Source organism: Phascolarctos cinereus, unplaced genomic scaffold, assembly GCF_003287225.1.
Source record: "Phascolarctos cinereus isolate Bilbo 61053 unplaced genomic scaffold, phaCin_HiC Scaffold_3;HRSCAF=262, whole genome shotgun sequence".
Lineage (NCBI taxonomy): Eukaryota > Metazoa > Chordata > Mammalia > Diprotodontia > Phascolarctidae > Phascolarctos > Phascolarctos cinereus.
The window spans coordinates 254,599,085-254,620,987 of NW_027555736.1; the positions used below are offsets into that span (position 1 = coordinate 254,599,085).

The 21,903-nt window shown below is 38.6% G+C and overlaps 2 long non-coding RNA genes across 2 annotated transcripts; one reads left to right on the top strand and one right to left on the bottom strand.

Annotated features, from left to right (window-relative positions):
- The first annotated feature begins 10,222 nt into the window (after positions 1–10,222).
- Positions 10,223–10,792, top strand: LOC144456376 (uncharacterized). The gene is made up of 2 exons (XR_013485489.1): positions 10,223–10,406; positions 10,493–10,792. It is a non-coding gene; the product is annotated as an uncharacterized LOC144456376 (long non-coding RNA).
- Positions 10,793–11,448: 656 nt separating this feature from the next.
- LOC144456375 (uncharacterized) lies at positions 11,449–18,957 on the bottom strand. The gene is made up of 2 exons (XR_013485488.1): positions 18,707–18,957; positions 11,449–14,501 (listed from the first exon to the last, which is right to left on the bottom strand). It is a non-coding gene; the product is annotated as an uncharacterized LOC144456375 (long non-coding RNA).
- Positions 18,958–21,903: the final 2,946 nt, after the last annotated feature.

Sequence of the window (21,903 nt, forward strand, 5' to 3'; positions counted from 1 at the left end):
ATTTGGCAGTAGAGGTAAAGAACAGGTGGATTCCAAAATTAAAAATGAGCAAAGGCACCAGAAGGAAACACAAGAGCCAATGGACGGGTGCAGAGATATAGAGGGAAAAGATACCCTTGAACAGATTCAATTCAAAATCTAAGGTAAGAGAGACTTAGGGTGTTTCCTTAATCAGAAATTGGAAAAGACTCCCCCAGAAAATATCAGTAATAGAAAAAAGGCTAATAAGCATTTCCTCGGTATTGAGAATAATTGGAGTGATGGGAAAGACCTTGTTTTTTGCATCATCAATGTCGCATATTCTTAGTGTCATAAAATGATCTCCAGGGTTTTGGAACCAGTTCTGGAGGATCATTCTTTTTGCATATCAGGGAGAGGACTAACCCCAAGGGGGTGTCAGTTGTTCTTCCTTTTATTGAAGGGATGTGGGAGATATTTTTACTTATCCTGATTTATTTCTTGCCACTGGACCCAGATGGCTGTGGAGAAGAAAGTGAGTCTGGTGACTTTTCACAGTCCTCCACCACTCTAATCCAATTCACTTGCAAGTCCTGACATCACCTTCCTGATTCCATGGTCCTCTTTGACAATGAAGGAGAAACAAGAAGAATGAAGGGAGGAGGACATGTAAACTTCTTTTTCCCTCGGTATGAAAACCGGCCAAATCCTGTAGCTCTAAGAAAGGAACTTCAGTCTTGTGTCACTTCTCTTTTATCCTGATAACTGACCCTGTAGAGCCTCCAAACTGGGATTTGAGCTGAATTGGATGTTTTTAAAATATATATTTCACATGCAATTCACAGAGCAAACAAGCATTTCCATAACACAGCACAGTAAAAAAAGATGATTGCATATAAAACTGCAACTCTACCATGTACAACATGCTATTCCTCATCTCTTTTGATAAGATCTATTTTTGCTTTTCCTTTGTCTGAGATCAGGATTGCTACCCCCTTTTTTAGTTCAGCTGAAGCATAGTATATTCTGCTCCAACCTTTACAAATTACCTTGTGTGTGTGTCACTGTTTTTCAAATGTTTCCTTTAAAGAACATATTGTAGGACTATGGTTTTTAATCCATTCTGCTATCCATTTCTTTTTTATGGGAGAGTTTATCCCATTCACATTCACAGTTATCATTACCATCTGTGTCTTTTTCTCCATCTGTTTTTTCCCCCTGTTTATGCTTCCTTTTCTCTCCTTTCTCCTTTCCCCCCCATTAGTGTTTTGCTTTCGACCACTGCATCCTTCAGTCCCTTCTCCTTTCTATTAGCCCTTTCCTTTTCTTCCCCTTTACCCTTGCTGTTTCTTCCCTCCCTTTTATTCCCCCCCATTTTTTTCCCCTTTCCCCTCCTACTGCCTATAGGGTAAGTTAGATTTCCATACCTAACTGATTATGTTATTTGTTTCTTGAGATAAATCTGATGAGAGTAAGTTCAAGTAATGCTTACCCCCCCCTGCCTTCTTTCCCCCTGCTGTAATACGTTTTTGTGTCTTTTCCTGTACTGTAATTTACCCTTGTCTGCCTCCTCCTTTCTCAGTACATTGTCTTAGATTGGAGCAATTGACTTACTTGGATCCATTTAACCCACTTGATTAGATTTTTTTTTTATCATTACATCAAAGCCAACTTATATCTACCCCCTTTACGTATACTCCTTTAACATGGTGTAATAACAATACATTTCTCAACAGTTGTAAGTGTCATTCTCCCTTGTAGGCATGTAGACAATTTGCCCTTATTAACAGCATATTACATCTTTCTGTCCCATTTACCTTTTTAGGTCTCTCTTGAATCTTGTACTTGAAGATCAAATTTTTTGTTGAGCTCTGCCAAAAATGCATATCATTTCTCTTTCTTTTAATTTCATCACTTCCCCTCTCTAGATGACAGATATGTTTTATCTGAAGTTCTCTAGATTCATGTGGTATTTACGTGAATTCTAAAGTCTTTCAAAATTATTTTTCTCTATACTGGTATTGTCAGTGGATAAGTTGTTCTCTTAGTGCTACTCCTCTCTGCAGCAGTTCATAGATGTCTTCCCAGTTTTTCCTGAACCTGTCCATTTCATCAATTCTTGTGCAACAATCATATTCCATTATATAAATATCCCATGATTTGTTTAGGAGAACAAGTCCTGACTTTCCTATGTAAATGTTTGTTAATGTAATAATAAAAATTATAATTACACTATTTTATTATGTATATTCTTCATACACATAATTTCTTATTGTACAGTAATATTCTATTAGGTTCATGTTCCACAATTTATTAAGCATTTGTTCAATTAATGTACAGCTACTTTATTTCCCATTCTTTGCATTTTTTTTCTTTGATCAAATCAGGAGCTTCTTCTTTGACACCTGATATTTTCCCCTCTATCAAATTCTGGGTTTTTCAAACACTAAGTTCTATTATTTCTGATTCTCCCTTGTGTTGTCTGTTCCAGTATTTTCTCTCTTTTTTAACCAATATAAAGTTATTTCATGATTGTTGCCTTATGTGAGGTGAGGACATGCTATTCTTTCTTCTCTACTTCTTTTAATAATGTCCATTGATATTCTCGATCTTTTGCTTTTCCAAATAAGTTTTGTTATTATATTATAAAGATCTATAATGTATCATTTTGGTCGTTTGATTGCATCAAAACGGTATAGTAATTTTGACGTATTGTCAGTTTTATTACATTAAGAGGGCCTATCAAAGAGCATTTAATATTCTTCGATCGATTTACATTGTTATTTATTTCTTTAAGGGACATTTTGTAATTTGGATGTATATGGGTCTTTTGTGTAGTTTGGTAGTCTGCTTCCAAGATATTTTATGCATTTTGTACTTATTTGGATTGGAATTTATTTTTCCATTATTGCTTATTAGTTTTTGTTTTTATTTTAGTATTAGGCAGTTTTAAAGTTTCTGTTTTGTTTTCAGGAAAGGAGTTTTAGTTCAATCAATTATCTTAGTGGAAAGACACTTTGGACTATGTTGTGTCAACTGAAAAGGAAGTCCATTTTTGCTTAGGTTCATTATTTACTTATGTTTATTATTTAATTTGGGATAAACACATATGTGGGGCATGTCCCAAAGTGTAGATGTGTTTTATAGACCACTTATCTCCAATTCTACTTAGGACAGAATTAGAATTAATTGCAATTGAAGTGGAAAATTAATTGGATTAATTTTTTTTAAAAGAAAGATCAGATGAATATATATACATACATACATACATATATATATATATATATATATATATATATATATATATATATATGTAATGTGGAAAGGTTTTCAGAATCCTGACTATTATAGTATTTAAATATATTTAAATTTGAAATTCTGAATTATTTGAATTTTTTATTTTAATGTTTTATTCCATTTACATGTAAATTTTTTGCATTCATATTTTTTAAAAAATTAACTTCCAACTTCCTTCCCTCCCCTCTTTCACCCTTCAATGACAAGAAGTCAAGGAAATATGCAAATCATATTTCCATATTACAAATGTTAAAAACAAAACACGGACTAAAAACAAGAACCTGGAAGAAAAATAAAGTTTAAAGAAGTATGCTTTGATCTACATTTAGATTTCTTTAATTCTTTCTTTGGAGGTGAATAGCATTTGTCACCATAAGTGCTTGGGAATTGTCTTGGATCATTTTATTGCTGAGAATAGCTAAGTCATTCATAGTTGATCATCATACAATACTGCAGTTACTGCGGACAGTGTTGGTGTGGTTCTTCTCATTTCCTTTTGCAACAGTTTATGTAAGTCCTCTACTCTCAAAATGCTATTAAACTGTGCATACCCTTTTATCCAGCAATACTAGTACTAAGTTTATATCCCAAATAGATAAAAAACAAATTGAAAGAAAAAAAAAAGGAAATGATCCTTTATGTACAATAATATTTATATCAGCTCTTTTTGTGGTGGCAAAGAATTGGAAATTGAGGTGATGCCCATCAACTGGAGAATGATTAGACAATTTGTGGTATAAGAGTGTGGTGGAATACTATTTTGCAATGAGAAATGGGGAGGAAGATGATTTCAGAAAAACCTGTAACAAATTTCTCTCTAGAATATTTGAATCAGTTAAAAATTCTACCAAGAGCGCTTCAGTGTGCCAATTTTCTCAGATCTCCTCCAAGATTTTTCATTTACCTTGTTACCCAATCCAGTAGGTGTGAGGGAGTACTTCAGAGTAGTTTTAATTTACATTTATCTAATCAATAGTGATTTAGAGTATTTTTAAATGAGTATTGATTTCTTTGATTTCAAATTGCATGTTCATATCTTTGACCTTTTACCAATTGGGGAAGAAGTTGTATAGTGTACTGCTTATTTGAGAAATGACACCTTGATTAAAAACAGATTTCTTTAAATTCTTCACAATTCTTTCCCTTCATCAATAATGATAAAGTTCAGACTAAGAAGTATCACTTTGCCATGTAGGAATGTCGACAGTTTAATCTTAATTGAATTCCTTATGATCTTTCTTTCACATTTACCTTTTAAGCTTCTCTCAAGTTTCGTATTTGAAAATCAATTTTTAAATTCAGCTGTGGTCTTTTGATCAGGAATGGTTGAAAGTCCTCCATTTCATTAAATTCCATTTCCCCCTGCAGTTATGCTGGACAGGTGATTCTTCACTGTAATCCTAACTCGTTTGCCCTCTATAACATCATATAACAAGCTCTCTGATTCCTTAATGTAGAAGCAGCTAAATCTTATGTGTTCACAACTGAGGCTTCACATTATTTGAATTGCCTTTTTTTCTGTCTGCTTACAATATTTTCCCTTCACGGGAGACCTCTGGAATTTGGCTATAACAATCTTTTTAATTTTCATTTGTGATATCTTTGAGGAGGTGAAGGGCACATTCTTTCAATTTATATTTTGCCTCTGGTTCAAGAAATGAAGACAATTTTCCTTGATAGTTTGTAGAAATATAATGTCTAGGCTCTTCTTTTAATCATGTTTGTAAACTAGTGAAGTAAAGCTTAAATTTTCTTTCCTGTATTTTAAAAGTCAGTTGTTTTTCAGATGAGATATTTTACACTTTCCCTATTTTTTCATTCTTTTAATTTTTATTGTTTCTTCATATTTCATGGATTTATTAGCTTCCACGTGCCCAATCCTAATTTTTTTAGGAATTATTGTCTTTACTGAATTCTTGTGCTGCCTCTTCCATTTAGCCAATTCTATTTTTTAAGAATTTTTTCTTCAGCAAATTCAGTACATTTTTTTCCCATATGGCCAGTTCTTTTAAAAATTCTTGTTTTTATTGAATATGCATACACACACATACATGCATACATGCATGTATATTTCCATTTGGTTGATTAGCTTTTTAAGGAGTTCTCTTCATTTGATTTTTGTGCCTCTTTTATTCATTCTGGCTTTTAATGTTTTTTTTTCCAGGATTTTCCCCCATCTAAACAATGCCAGATGCTGAGTGAAGTGAGATTGAAGGACCTTCTGTTGTTTTGGGAAGTCAGGCTTATAAGTCCTGACCAGACATGATTCTCTGGGTAGAGTAAAAGCAATGATTAGAGGAAAATATGTCTTAAATGCTTATGTCAGCAAAGTAAAGAAAGAATAGACTAATGAATTAGTGATGCAATTAAAAAAAGTAGAAAAAGAACAACATAAAAATCTCCAATTAAAATCTCAATTGGAAATCCTAAAAATTAATGGTAAGATTAATAGAATTGATAGTAAAAAACGTGCAATTAATAAATAAAACCAGGAGTTGATTTTATGAAAAAAACAAGGTAGATAAAGAATTAGTTAATTTGATTTAAAAAGAGAAGAAAACCAAATCACTGGTGATGAGGTTTCAGAGGTTGGGACCCCTCAAAAAAACCAAAGTACAAAACGGGTCATCTGGAATGAATTCACAAACTGAAGCAGTCTTAAGCCAACTTGCCAAAAGTTTATTCTTATGCTTTTCAGCGGGCAAGGATTCTTAAGGAACCTGCAATCTTAAAACAGTAAAGCTAAAGTTTATATAGTATAAAATATGAGAAGACATGTGTAAAATATGCTAACTAGGTAATTCAGGGAGGAATTAGGGAGTGTTTAAGGAGTGGTCAGTTATTAAAGTAACTTGGACTTCTATCTACTGCACAGGGGTTTTACTCAGAGTTCACTGGGAAAAGCCCACAAGGTGGGCCACATGGAGGTATGGTTTTAGGCCTGCTACCTCACTAAGTTAACTAGAGTTCAGGGGTAACTGAGAGTTGTCCAGTCTGCCACCAATCAATGTCTTCTTTGACAAGACAGATGTAGGGAGTATACATATGTCTTAGGTCTAGAATACAGTGAATGAGGAGCCCAGGATGTAGATAATGAGGTATGGTGGTAAGAGATAGTCCAGTGAGTGAAAATGTCTTTATGACCCAGTGCAAAGCCATTTTAAACTAATAAATCCTTCAGGTGCTCTTTGGAACTGCACCAGGGAGAGAGATAAGGGTCTTCTTGGGCCCACTCATGAGTAATTGCTAGGCACAGGGTCCTTGGGCTGGGGAGAACCTGTCAGGGACAGTGTTTCTGAGGCTAGAGAGAAATTAGGCTCGAAGTACAAGCACCCAAACACAAGCACTCAAGCACCCCAACAACTAGTATCAAAAGTGAAAAAGTGTATATACAACTAATGAAGATGAACTTAATTATAAGGGGCTATTTTGCCCAATTATATGCCAATAAATTTAACAATTTAAGTGAAATGGAAGGATAATTACAGAAATGTAAATTGCCTCAATTAGCAGAAAAAGAAATAGAATATCTAAATAGGCCTATTATTCAAAAAGAAATTGAACAGGCCATAAATGAACTTTCTAAGAGAAAAGCCTCAGGACCAGATGGATTTACAAGTGAAATCTAGCAAACCTTTCAAGATCAATTAATTCCAATATTAAATCAATTATTTAGAGTAATGCATAAAGAAGACATCCTACCAAATTCCTCTTATTAAACTAAGATGATACTGATACCTAAACCAAGAAGGGTAAAAACAGCGAATTTCATTAATGCATCAATTTCATTAATGAATATGGATGCAAAATCCTAAATAAAATTGGGACACTAATTCATTCTTGGTGGAATTGTGAACTGATTCAACTATTTGGGGACCAATCTGGAGATATGCCAAAAGAGTTATTAAACTACCTATATCCTTTGGCCTAGCAATACCTCTGTTTGGTCTATTGCTGAAGATAATTAAGGAAAAGAAAAAGAATCTATGTATCTCAAATGTTTATAGTAGCTCTCTTTGTGGTGGCAAAGAACTGGAAATTGCAAGGATATACATCACTTGGGGAACCACTGAACAAGTTGTGGTATATGATTATGATGGAATACTATTCTGCTGGAAGAAATGATAAGCCTGATGGTTTTAGAAAAAAGATGGAAAGACTTGCATAAAATAATGAAGAGTGAAATGAGCAGAAGCAAGAGAATGTTGTATACAGTTACACCAAAATGGTTTTAAGAGCAACTTTGAGCAAATAAGTTATTTTGTCTATTACAAATACCTAAAATCACTCTAAAGGACATATGTAGAAATATGCCATCTTCATCTAGAAGAAGAACTGATATATAGAATAATTTTACATATGCACACTTTTTTGTGTCTAATGATAGCTACCTCTAGGGTGGAGAAGGAAGAAGAAAAGGAAAAGAAATTAAAAAAAAAAAGAAATCTACATGATAAAAAATAACCGGAGGGCTAAATAAAATTAGAAAAAATACAGTGGTCATCTTTTGAAAGAAAACCCCACATTAAAACTTCCAGGAATATTATAGCCAAAATCCAGAGCTTCCAAGTAAAGGGGAAAAAAATTGTACAAGTAACCAGAAAGAATTCAAATACTGAGGAGTCCAAGTCAGCATCACAAATGATTTAGTAGCCACCCCTATAAAGAAGTGGAAAGCATGGAATAAACTATTCCTAAAAGTTTACATGCAAGAACACCTTACTTATCAAATCTGAATAAAACCCTAAATGAAAAAAAAATACGGATCTTTAATTAAACAGAGGACTTTAAAGAATTCCTGATAGAAAGAACAGAGTCATGAAGAAACACTGAAGGTCAAATACAGGAGTTAAGAGAAAGAAAAATGAAAACATGAATGAAAAATCTTGTTTCTCTGAAAACACCTCCTAGAGACAGCCAGTGGTACAGTGGATAAAGCTTTGGGCCTGGAATAAGAAAAACCTGAATTCAACACTGTCCACAGACATCAGCTTTGTAAGTCTGGGGTGAATCAGTTAATTTTTTTTAACCTTTGTTTCTTTAAGTAAAAAGTGGGGTTATTAACAGCATCTTTATCATAAGAGTGTTGTTGGGACAAAAAGAGACATTTGAAAAAAGCAGTTGACACAATTCTGGGAATATAATAGGCACTGTATGAATGCCTACTACCTTCTCCCCTCTCCCTGTCCTCCCTTCTCCTTTTATCATAAATATACCAAGGACAAACTTCTTACATTTAAATATGGGGAGGTTGTGTCCCTGTGGAGGAAGTCTAACTAGACAGAAGGTGAGAGTGGTTCTGTTATGTCTCCATGATCCTAAGAGCAGAATGGAAAGGGGAAGAAGAATATTCACACAAGGGAGAAAGGGAAAGAAAGGTTAGAGAAAATTGTGTCACATAATTAGGCTGCACAAGTAACTATTTATATAAACAAAAGCACCTGTCCCTTGTCCCTTATTTTCATCTGAAGTGTCTAAATAAAGGAAGAAAACTGAGGCACACACACAGAGTTGAGTACAAAATGTTAGATGTTCTGAGTGAAAAGGTCAGAAAACAGATTAGAGAGGTTGAGAAGTGCCTTAAAGAAAGGTATCAGGTATATACATTTCCTAGAAGTTAGTGAAAGGGAAAACATTTGGAAAGATAGCTTGAAGATAATAGAGGGTGAGAGAGCCTTTTCAGGCTTGAGAAGTCAAGATATATGTTGTAAGAACAGAAATTTAACTCTATTCTATACGCTGCTTAAAGTTGTTCTTTTTCCTATAAGATATGTAGCAGTGACGGGGGAATTCAAATGCAGGAAGAAAAAAAAACAGAACCAAAGAGAGAAAAGGAAAGCCAGGTCTTGCTTTACACTATATAAAATCACACAGTCTCAAAGGCTGATTGGAGGATAACTTGTATAAAAATACAAACCAACGTTCTAATGGTCCCTGATGTGAATTACTTTTTCCTCAATAGGTAAAGTACAAGTGCAAATCGGACATAAGATAGAAAAATGTTGTCTTAGCTGATTTCACTGTGTACAGCAGGTGGCAGCAGGCGTAGTTGCTCTGGGAGGGAGGTCTCTGCGATCTGAGGTTCAGGCTATACCCTTTACCCAGATTCTATAGAAGATATACGTATTCCCCAGGGGATGTGGTGTCACTGTGTCATCACACACAATGAGTTCTGAGAAACAAAACATGGGACTTTTTGGAGCATCCTGGAGACTCAGGGGGCTTTCTCATGCCTGACCATTTTGTGCCTCAATACTTTCAGCTTAGAGGTGTGTGAGCTTAGATGTGCTGGTAAGTTTTTTAACCCCAGCTGTCCAGGGGAGAAAAATGAATGCACTATGCACTTTTAACTTTAATCTGCATTATTAACATTCTTCTCTAACCTTTTTTTTGTCTAAACAATATAAAAAATCAATTAAAGTCAAGCCCTGATTTTGACTGTCTCCTGATTTCTGAAGTGTAAGTGCTCACATTGAAAACTTCACAACGACCTCTCTCATGCCAACAAAGCATACCCTGCATACAAGAGATGGTGAAAGGGTTTGTGGATACATAGTACACGTGGAATCCAACCAGAAAGCAAATGAACAAAACGTAGCTCTATAAGCAAGCAGAAGTGGCAGGAGTAGGCTCAGAAATCCCACAAAAAGCATCCTAAGGCAGATCCAATATCTGCTGAAGATGAGAAAATTACAAAAGGTTAGAGTGCTTTCCTAATTAGAAATGGCATTGAGATAAGCTGGGAAAATAACAGCAACATAGAAAAGCCTATTGAGCAATCTCTTGGTATTGAAGGTAGATTGGAGTGATGGAGAAGGATAGACACTGAGTGCTTACCAATAATACTTGGAATCTCAGTGTCACTAACCTTCCCCAGGATTTTAGAACTAATTTTGGGGAAAACTTCTCTGCAGCTCAGGAAGGGGACTCATCCCACTGGGATGGCAGTTGCTCTTCCTCACACTAACCAGAGGAACACATGCAAATTGGGCTCCTCCCTCTAGGGATGAAAAGGAGCAAAAACCAGTGTCTGCAGCTCTGGGAGAGGAGCTTTTCTTCTGTGTGGCCTTTCTCTACTAAGGATTGACCTTGTGGGGCCTGAACAATGGGTTTTGGACTGAATGGAATTTTCATTATGACTCTTTTACAAGGTAGTTTTGTTTGTTTTTTGACCAAGGGTACACTCTTTGAAGTGGTGTATTTGTGTGAGTATTGTCTTAAATGATTCTGTTTGCAGGTGTCCATTGTGATGTTCGGCTGGTAGGGTCTGGGGGTGATGTGAGACACCCTGGAGGATCTCTTTGCCTTTCCTGCAAACCTTCTGGTTTCACCTTCAGCATCTGTTAGAGTAGCTGGGTCTTCCAGGCTCCAGGGAAGGGGCTGGAGTGGTTCGCATCTATTTATAGTAATGTAGGAAAAACCTTCTATGCAGACTCTGTGAAAGGCAGATTCACCATCTCCCCGGACTACAGCAACGAAGTGCTGCATCTGCAAATGAATTCCCTTAAAGCTGAGGACACAGCCATGTAGTACTGTGCAAGAGACACAGTGAGAAAAAGGAGTGAGAGACCAGACATAAACTTCCTCATTCAGACAGGTTGCATGGACACTGACTTAGAGAGGGAAGTCAACAACACAGAGCACAAGGAGACCACTTAGAATAACCGCTGAAGCATGAGGCTGAAAAATTTGAAGAATCAGGCTGATAAATTTTTCAAGGTCTGTGGTTTCTTCCTAAGTCACAGCGAACATCTGTCCCTTTCTGTCTGTCTATCTAACTATGTATCTATCTATCTATGTATCCATCTATGTATCTATGTATCTATCTATCAATCTATCTATCTATCTTATCTCCTTTGTGTCCCTGAAAATCTTTCCTGTTTCTGTTTCCTGGGAGTATAGAGAGAAGATGTATTCTTTTAATGGTTTACATATTTTGCCTATGGTGACTAATTTCTCTGTAATTTCAAACATGAGGCAGATCAAGAATTATCAAACATTTACTGTGCATTCCACAGCAGTTTGTATACACTATGCATGTGGAAAATACACCTATCTCTAGATACCTCTAAAATATATGTAAATATATATATTTATGTGTCTATACTGTATATATGATCCTCCTAATGCATATGTATACAGATGTATATGTATACTGTTATACTGAAAAGTCAGTGGAGTGAGACCCAGACAGAATTTGAAATGTGGATTTATTAGCACACGGCCGCAAGGGGGTACACACCCAGATGGAGCAGCCCTGCTCAGCGGTAGAGCTAGGGTTTATAAGGGTTTCTGCAAGGGGTACAAGATAATTTACTTCAGGGTTGCGTAAGCAGTGTTACAGAAGCCAGAGCAAGCAGGAATGGTACAGGTCAAAGATCACACAAACCAGACCAGGTGGCCTGGTGTCTGGTATAAACTATGATTATCTAAAGCAATTATGTTGCAAGATTTCTGCCCATTTGCATTGGAGGTATGTGCTGTACTGAGGTGTGCAAAAGGGAATTCCGACATTATTTAGATTTAGCAGGAGAGAGGTCTGGGGGAAGATTAAGCAGCAATTCCTGTTTTTCAAGCCTTAAGGGCCCTAGCGTCCTACTTCCTGAAGTGGCAAAATAATGTCCTGCATTACATTCTCCACTTCTTCTTGTACATGATTTTAAATCTAAATATAGAGTGTTAATCCGAAGAAATCCATAAGGCTGATTTCTAGGATCCCTTACTGGAAATACCTTTACAGAGTTAAAGCGTGATGACACAAAATCCAGTAGTCAGTTTATGAGACAAGGGACTACAATCAGGGCAATCATTAGTAACAGGAGAGGACCCGCCAGTGAGGAAATCAGAGTGCTTAACCAAGGGGAGGCTCAGGATAGGCTCTGATACCAATTCTTGTTTCTCTCCCTTTCCCACTGTCTGTCTGCAATATTCTGCCTGACCAAAGGGAGACTTTCCTGCACCACCCTAGAGCTATTGGCATAGAAACAACAGGCCTCTCCCAGGGCGGCACATAGTCCTCCGTACCTGAGGAGCAACAGATGCAGTGTCCTTCTGCTCTGAAGGACCATTTCAGCCACTGAGTCGACCTGTCTCTCAAGTTGTGTTATAGAATATTCCAAATGACTGAGGTTAACATCCACCTGTAGGCTTAGTTCCCGGTAACTTGCCTCTACTTGGATTAAGGCAGTAGCTCCTACAGCGGTCCGACCCTTGAGACCTAATGGTCCATAGGGACTGAGGAGCATGAGGATTTGAACGTCCCTCACACAAGGAGAGGAAAACAAATAGAGTCATGAAGGCAGGAGATGATTCAGACGCACTCAGAGCGGATTTGGACCTGGTACCACTTTCCATTTCTCTTGTCCTGCAGATGGAGCCATCGCCTTCACTCTTCAGTGTTGAAGCCAGACAGGGATAGAGTCCACCTTTATGGCTGTTGGAGTGGTCAGGACCATGGTGTAGGGACCTTTCCACTTAGGTTCCAGGCCAGAAGCAGTGTACTTCTTAACCAGGACTGAGTCTCCCAGGCTAAAAGCAGGTGCAGGGTCAGAAGTAGGGAAGGGTAGGGCGTCTCAGACAGATTTCGGGAGTATCCTCTGTGTTTCCTGGAGCCCCTGCAGGAACTTAATTAGGGAAAAATTAGTGACATATGCCTGGGGTTCTTCCTTTATCAAGGGAAGAATTGGCTGGGGTCTGCTGAACAGGATTTCAAAGGTTGTGAGTGCTAGTCTATTGGGGGTACACTGGCTATGGAGCAAAGCCAGTGGAAGGAGAGTAATCCAATTTTCCTGAGTTTCTAGGACCAATGTAGTGAGGAATTCCTTGAGCGTTAGGTTGGCTCTTTCTACCTGACCTGAGCTCTTGGATGGTAGGCACAATGCAATTTCCATTCCACTCCCAGGGCTTTAGTTATTCCCTGAGATATCTTTGCAATAAAGGCTGTGTCGTTGTCAGAACCTAGGCCAATAGGGAGACCAAAGCGTGGGAGGAGGCCCTTTAGGATCTTTTTTACTACTACTATGAATGTTTCATGTTTTACAGGGAAACCTCCACCCACCCTGAAAAAGCATCCACAAAAACCAAAAGATACCTATGGCCTGCTGCTGGGGGCTTCACTTCTGTGAAATCAACTTGCCAATATTCTGCTGGCTGCAGCCTGATCCCCATGGGGGTGATTTTTCCCTGTTTTATGTTAAATTGTGCACCTGTCTGACACCGGGCATTTGCACTCGTCAGGAGATTGTCCAAGAGTGGGATAAAATACCTGTCTGTCAGTAGTAGGCCCATTTTACGTGCGCCTAAATGGGTAATCTGATTTAACCATGTGACCCATTCTCTTCCCAGTGCTTCTGGGACAATGACTCGTCCTTCAGAGAGGACCCATCATCCTGGGCATCTTACTGCCCCCCTTTATGTTTTGTGAAGGAATCATTCGAGGACAAGTAGAAGGGTGGGAGTGCCTCTACAACAGGACATAAGGGGGTAACACAAGAGTCAGGTAGAACTTCCAGGGCTGCCTGCCTTGCAGCTGCATGGCGCATGCGATTTCCCACAGCTGCTAGAGAGTCCCCAGATTGATGACCAGGGCAATGAATGATGGACAGTTTAGCGGGTAGCCAGACAGCTTCTAAAAAGCCCGGAATTTCCTCCTTGTTCTTAATAGTTTTTCCCAACAAGGTAAGGAGACCCCATTCACGGTATAAGGCTGCATGAACATGGGCTGTGGTGAAGGCATAATGGCTATCAGTATAAATATTTGCTGATTTTCCAGTAGCTAGTCTTAAGGCTTGAGTCAGTGAAATGAGTTCAGCTTTTTGGGCAGAAGTGCCATGGGGCAGAGAGGCAGACCACAGAACTGAAAGAGAAGGGGAAGAAACTACAGCTCCCCCGGCCCATGGGAAACCTGAATCAATGAAGCTACTCCCATCTGTGAAAAGGGTCATTTGGGTTCCAAGTATAAGCACCCAAACATAAGGACCCAAGCACCACATCATTACCTCCCTTAAACATATGGGAATAAAATCTTTTGGGGTTAGGGGTGATGGTCTCAGCTTGTGAAACTGCTTCCTGCTGGGTTTGGGCGTAGTGCTGTCCCTGCCTCCTGGGGTCCCTTTGGTCAAGGAGTCAGTTCTCTAGCCAGTGTCTGGAACTTGGTCGATGCCAGGTCCAAGAGGTGGTGGGTTGTGGTCTCAGACAGATGTTGGTACCCAGTCTAAGCAGTCATCTGGAAGTGGAGGACATTGAGCCTAGAGGAGACAAATTTGGCAAGGAGATTAAGCAGACAATGGCCAAAAAGAAGTAAAAGGAATATAATCAGGAGTGGGACAAGAATAGTAGTTAACATAGAGAGAAACCAGGATCCCCAAGTAGAGGATGTACTGGTGTACTAAGGGTTGTTATGGATGTCTCACATCCAGGTGAATTTCTCTAGTCCTATTGAGCTCCACCTATGGAGAGTTGTTAATATATGCACAGCAACAGGTGTTGGCCAGGGCACAGACACCTCCACTAAGCAAGTAGATAATCCAAAGGTATGTGATTATCCAGGACCACATTTGCCAGGAAATTCAGAGGTTGCTGAATATCCTGGAGACTATAAGGGTGTCATTTGCCAATTGCTGAATGGTCCCTGTCACATTTGAAAGAATGAACTCATGTTGTAAATGTCCTTAGCAAGGCATGAGACACTCTGCTCCCTTTTAAGGTACCAGAGAACATTGCCCCAGAATCCATGCTTCACTCTTGTTAGGGTGGAGGTGCTGGGTTTAGTAAGATTGAAAATGGTCAGAGGTGGTGCCAAAAATCCAAGGGAGAACACACCAAAATCCTTATAAGGTGTAAAATGCAAGGTGGCCAGAACAAAAGTCCTGGGGTCCTGCCAAGTAGCGGGATTTTGCTTTACTTATTCCCCAGAATCCTCACACCTGGCCCACCCATCCCACAAAGTACTGAGTATCCCTTAGGGGTACAGATGGCACCTGTTTATAAAAGATACTGAGCATGGATGCCCCCATGGATCAGTATGATTACATGCCAATATTACAGGTAAAAGAGAAACTTTCAAAAGATCACTAAGAGTGTTACAGCTAGAAGAGGGCAGTAACATTGTGTGTCAACTAGGAAGAGAAGGTTAAATAAGAAATACCTACTAGGAAAGTGGCAGGAGGAATTTGGTCATAGGTAAGTAGGGAGTGTTCCCTCAGAAGAAGTGATACAGCTGGCACAGGTAAAGTTCTAAGGAAACATCAGTGTAGGCATCTTTACAGGTGGTGCAAGTCAAGAGACCAGCAGAGACATTTACAATCCCTCCCCTGGCAGGGTCTTTACCTGTATAGTGGCCATAGAACTTGTCTCCCAAGCAAGGGAATAATTCCCTATTGAGAAACAGGATGTTGAGATAGAAAAATTTTCCTATAAAGGAGTGGCCAGTAAAAGGGGTGGCAAAGACCTCTGAGGTGGTTACATTGGGGAGGGAAGCTCTTGTAAAGAACTGCCTTCAACAAAAGAGGTTCCTAACTTTAACCTCACAACTGAATAGATACACAATGTTGTTCCACAAGCTTGTTTATCCTTCTCTAATTATACTTCAGAAATTGAATCTTTTACATATGATAAATTCAAACACTAATTTTATACTTGGGCAATGGATGACTACAAATTCAGATCAAAACAGTGATTTCACATACTTATATTGTGCTGATGTTTTTTACTGACCACTTGCTGTGATCAGAGAAATCTACCAGAAAAGGAAAAGGCAGGGACATGTGACATTGAAATATGAGAGGATAGAATATCCTTAGCTCTGTTTGAATTCAGATAACAGTCACAGTTCTCCAATCATGCAGTATTAATTCCACATCATAGCCAGACTCAGGAATAGTCAGGTGAGAAACATTCCTTCTCAAAAGAACACAATGGGGAAACTGAGCCAGGAGGATCCCATCCTAGATTGAGGCAAAGATTGTCCTCACAGCTTTTTCCCAGATGCAGACATACCCCTGTTCTGAGTAGCCTGTGGCATTTCTGATACTTATTTAATGCAAACAACTATTTCCAAATTCAAACTCAAAGCAAAATCAGTTATAGTCCAAAGAGCCTTTTACCTCAAACAGCAAGTTTCAGTAATCACAGCTTAAAGCCAGATACAGTTAATTTTTCTCCCACGGAGTTGCAATAAGCAATAAAGATTTACCAGGACTCACATACATAAGAGATTTCACTTAACATCTTTCTCTCTCAAATTTCAACTTGTCCTGGTGTAAAAGCCAATCATTAGAAATCATTTCTATCTACTGTACATAAACTTGCAACTTCTCAGCAAGCCAAGTTCATTGTTTAGGAACTCCAAACACCTTTTCTCAGAGCAGGTGACCTTGCCTGCACAGTTTTTTTTTTTTCCAGGGACCTTGGCAGGTTTACAAAATAATGGGAATTGCCATGTTCCCCATGGAGGGGCTGATCCTAGAGCCCCTGCCTACCCCTTACCCCAAGGAGGACTGTTTTGAATAGGCAGAACTGATCTGGATAAGGCTTTTACCCAATCCCCACCTTTTCACACAGTAATCAATTAACTATTCTAGGTTTTAACATTAAAACAGTAAACACAAAATTTGGAAATTTTATGCTTTCTTCAATCAATACTTAAAAAGGAAATGTTACAAAACAGGATCATATAGAATGCCCCAACAGTCAGATTCATTCCTTTCTTCCCTTTCCCCTGAGGCACAATCAATTTAAAATTCCAGATTAAAGGGGATTGCCCTCCAGCAACACAACTAATACAATTGAAAACAGACTCAATAAAATCCCTCTTTCTTACTAGACCCCTTCAACAGATTCAACAGTCTCCTGGGGCCACACAACTAACAAATTTCTTAATGCTAAATAACAATGGGTGCTCTCAAAAGTATACAAATGCACATTTCTGAAATCAATTCCCTTGGCCTCTATAAAGAGACATTATCCACAAATTCAAATATTTCTTTAATATTTCAGCTCCCCATTCATGTCCACACTTTCTTGCAAAAGTTTTCCAAAGAGTTTAGAGTCACCTATTATAAGCACATCAGTTTAAAAATGTACTGGACCAGTATTCTGACTACTTCTTTGTCTTTCCCACAATAAACAATCTCTTTACCATAGTCAGTATCCAGATTACATCTAACAACCCACCGGTGGATCTAGCCTGAAAGGTGGGTGGACATAATTCCTTCCATCTCTCCATAACCCTATCTATTGGTTTTTACATTAGTTTATTTTTCCATCCTTCTACTGTATTTTTAATTTTTTTCCATATGCTTTTGAGTTGAAAATTTTTCTCCCTTTTTCTCCCCCCATCCCTCCCCAAGATGGCACACAATCTGACATAGGCTTTACATTTACATACCCATTAAACATATTTTCACATTAGTGAAGTTGTAAGTAAAAATTAAAATCAATAGGAGGGACCATCAGAAAGATGAAACAAAACTCAACAGAAGGTAAAAATAAGTGAGAGCGATTGGACTTCATCCTTCTACTTTAAAGAGACCACTTCCTCACACCTTCTCAACTTACCTAAACCATCTAAAGCTATTCAGCTTTCTTTTTGCAAATCTGAAGGCAGATAATTGAATAGGGCTCTCCCTCCCTCTCTCTTCCCAAACTGATCGTGTTCTGGTACAGAAAAACTTCGCTCTTTTATGGGAGGCAAAAAAGATCAAGTGCTACCTCTCTCTCTGATCTGAAGGGAAAAGGTTCCCCTTCTCACTCTTTGTCTCGACACTCAAATTTGTCCAGACTTAGAATGCAGAGAGAGAAGAGAAATTATTATATTATTTTTCAAAGGTTTCAAACCCTTACTTTCAAAAACCCTCTATTCCCACTGTGCAAATAAATTACACCTTCCTTAAGCTTTCTACACAACTCCTCTCCCCTACAAGCTTAAGCCTTCCTGACTTTCTAACGGATTGTGATTAAAGTCCCCTTTAAAACTGCACATATCTTATTACTTTCTAACTCGGACCTGACACTTCGAAAACATATGCTTCCTTAAAATGGCTTAACATACAACCCAAAGGGGTGTTGGATGTGCTAGCAAAGTCCCCGTTATTGTAGAACACAGACATAGACAAACAATAAAAGCCTGAATACAAACACATCCTCCCAATGGAAGTCTGAGGAACTGCCCTGGAGAAAATTGTCTGCCATCTAGTGTGACACCTGCCTTTCAGTATGAAACAGAGGTGGCTTTAGGCAGATGATTGGGAAATAGAATCTCTTAAAAACAAAATCTCTACACGTATAAATTAATAGACCAACACAACTAAGACAGAAACCAGGAACCAGAAACCAGGGACCAGATATGGGCGTGGTCCCGACATCTCAGGGTGCCCGGGAGATTGAGGCCCTAAGCGTTACTGCCATTTCCGGCACTCATTCTCCACTAGAAAACAGAAAACTGAATACTCACCTGTGGAGGGTTACCGGGTTCAGAATCCACGGGGCTGAAATAAGGTACAGTAGGAGTCAGGGAGGGAGGCTTTTCCCAGCCCTGAGTTCTGGGGCCCTGGAACGTCTCAGAGGCCGGCTCTCCTAAAAGTCAGAACAGAGCAATCCCCACTTCCCTAGGCCGAAGTCCTCCCCAGGTGGATCTCTGCAGCGACACAGTACACGGTGAATCTGGTTGGGGCCTCCAAACTGTTGTATCAAAAAATCAGCAAGTGAGACCCAGATACAATTTGAAATGGGGATTTATTAGCACGTGGGTGCGAGAGGTACACACCCAGATTGAGCAGCCCTGATCACGGGTAGAGCTAGGGTTTATAAGAGTTTCTACAAGGGGTACAAGATAATTTGCTTCAGGGTTGTGTAAGCAGTGATACAGAAGCCAGAGCAAGCACGAATGGCACAGGTGAAAGATCACACAAACGAGACCAGGTGGCCTGGTCTGTGGTATAAACTACGATTATCTAAAGCAATTATGTTGCAAGATTCCTGTGCATTTGCTTTGGAGGTATGTGCTGTACTGAGCTATGCAAGAGGGCATTCCGACATTGTGAATTCCTGCTTCTCAAGCCTTCAGGGCCCTAGTGGCCTACTGCTTGTAATGGTAAAATAATGTCCTGCATTATAATACATACACATATCAGAGGATCTTGACACTCTAGTTGGAGGGAATCTGAAGCTTCCTTTCAATCAGACCTCTCATAATATCAAAATTATATTCCTCTTACTTGATAAATGATCCTCTTGACTTCACTGGATATATCTGTGTGTGCTTCAGAACCCTTATCTGTGAAGTCAGAGTAGCCTTACTCTCTCTGTAGCACTAGTCTGAGGGGATATTGAGGTCCATATGGATAAAACCCTTTAGGAATGTCCTCAGGAAACTGCAAAAACAAGGCCTTCCCTCCAAAGATATCTTCTTCAGGTATTTCCTAGTGAATCACTGAGCTCTTGATGATGTCCAAGATGTTTCTTTGCCTCTCAACTTCTCTGGACTTATTTTTTTTCCTTACATTTTGCTGTGTGCTGAATATCAGGTTATTCTCCAACTGTCCATTCAAAGATATGAATTCCAAGATGAAAAATGGACCTCATAGGTATTACTGTAAGTTGGGATTGAGACCTTTGAGCTGGATATAATGCTGAAATGTTATTCTTTATTCTAATGTGACAGGTTAGTAAAAGGGATTCAAGGGCAGGCAGCATGTTTGTTATAAAGCCTGGCATATGGTCAGAGATTATTATATACTTTTCTATACCCTTCTTTTCCATTGCATTGAGGAAGGTAAACTGATATGGGGAAATTCAGGAAACAAAAGAAGAGGGTTGAGGAGGAACACTTGGACAAAGATATGTGAACCCCTCCAAAAGAACCCCAATTTGATACAAAATCAGCTCTAAAAAAGAGACAAACAAAATTGGAGTGCATGTCTCCAGAGTTTAATTTCTTTCAAGCCGGCTTGACATGCATTGCATGGGAGTTCAGTCCAAACCTGGCCCCCCCCCAAAGTAGCCAGTTCAGAACTAGCTCAAATTGGATTTTTGGGGTACAGCCTTTTATACGATTTGAAGAGTAGGTGTTCCCAAGGGATGCCAATCAACTCTGAGATTTGGGCCATATTAAAATGAGGGTCTTTCAGTATGTGAGAAAGATCACTTAATTCTGGTCAATGAGATATCAATTTCCATATCTCCTGTCTGACAATAGGAAGGAATCAGCATTCTCCCAGATCTTTCTAGGCAAGGTAATGAGCAGGAATAGACTCATTTAGATTACATCTTTTTTTTAAGATTCATTATTTATTATTTTTAGTTTTCAACATTCATTTCCACAAGATTTTGAGTTCCAAATTTTCTCCCCTTCTCATCCCTCCCCCAACCCTAAGACAGAGTGCATTCTGAAAACCCCTTCCCTTAATCTGCCCTCCCTTCTATCTCTCCCTGCTTCCTTCTCTTATCTCCTTCCCCTTCTATTTTCCTCTAGTGCAGGATAGATTTCTATACCCCATTGCCTGTATATTTCCCAGTTGCATGTGAAAATAATTTTTTAACATTTGTTTTTAAAACTTTGGGTTCCAAATTTTCTCCCTTCCTCCTTCCCCACCATCCCTTATTGAGAAGGCAAACAACTCAAGTAACTCGATACAGGTTTTACTTATGTAGTAATGGAAAACACTTCCACAGTGGTCATGCTGTGGAAAACTAACTATATTTCCCTTAATCCTAAAGGGTTTGGCCCAGGCAAAGTGACCTGAGGAATTTGAATCAATGCTAACAAGGTGTCATCAGTTTCCTCCAGGCAGAATAGTACAGGGAAACATCTTAAGATTTTATGTAGTAACTATAAGTCACAATAACTAATATCTTTACCATAGTCAATATTTATGTAAGGTTAGATTTAATAAGGCCTTCCTACAGGTTTATCCTGAAAGGCAGACAGGCACAATTCCTTCTAACCCTCTATAACTTTATCTGTTGGTTTTCAAATCAACCTAAAAATGTTCATTTTCTATCCTTTTACTTAAAATAAAATCAAACTTCCTATCCCCCTTCAACATGATTAAACCATGACAAGCTGGCACAAAGGCACCCAGAACATCTATCCAAGGATGGGGGAGCTTAGAGAAAACCTGTTTGCTGTGGGCAACCCAACCCCTCTCTGTTCTGAAACTGTTTTTTTCCCCCTACCTTCCACAATCTTTGTAATCTTTCCTAATCTTTGAAACCTATTACGCTACCTCCACTGCTCTTTAAATTCCAAATTTATATATACACATATATACATATTATATATTATATATATATATATATAATTATATATATATTCACAACCACTTTTTGTCCTGCTTTCTTCACCCTCTTAGAACCTGGAGGAACTTAATGCCTAACAATTTACAATTCAACAGAGTTGTATTTCTTCCACACCCTTCACAAACAGCTTTATAATGTTAAAGGTTAAAAGACAGAAAAACCCTTATTTTTGCAGTTCTAAACACATTACCAAGACATCACAGCTTATCAGTCTAAAAGCTGCTTATTAATTGATACTGTCTTCCACTAACTTTTGGGAGAATCTCTCCCTGCTTTTTGATTTAATTACTCATTTTCTAACTTTATTCTGGTATCCCAACTTGGCCAGTGTTGGGACCCCTCAAAAAAGAG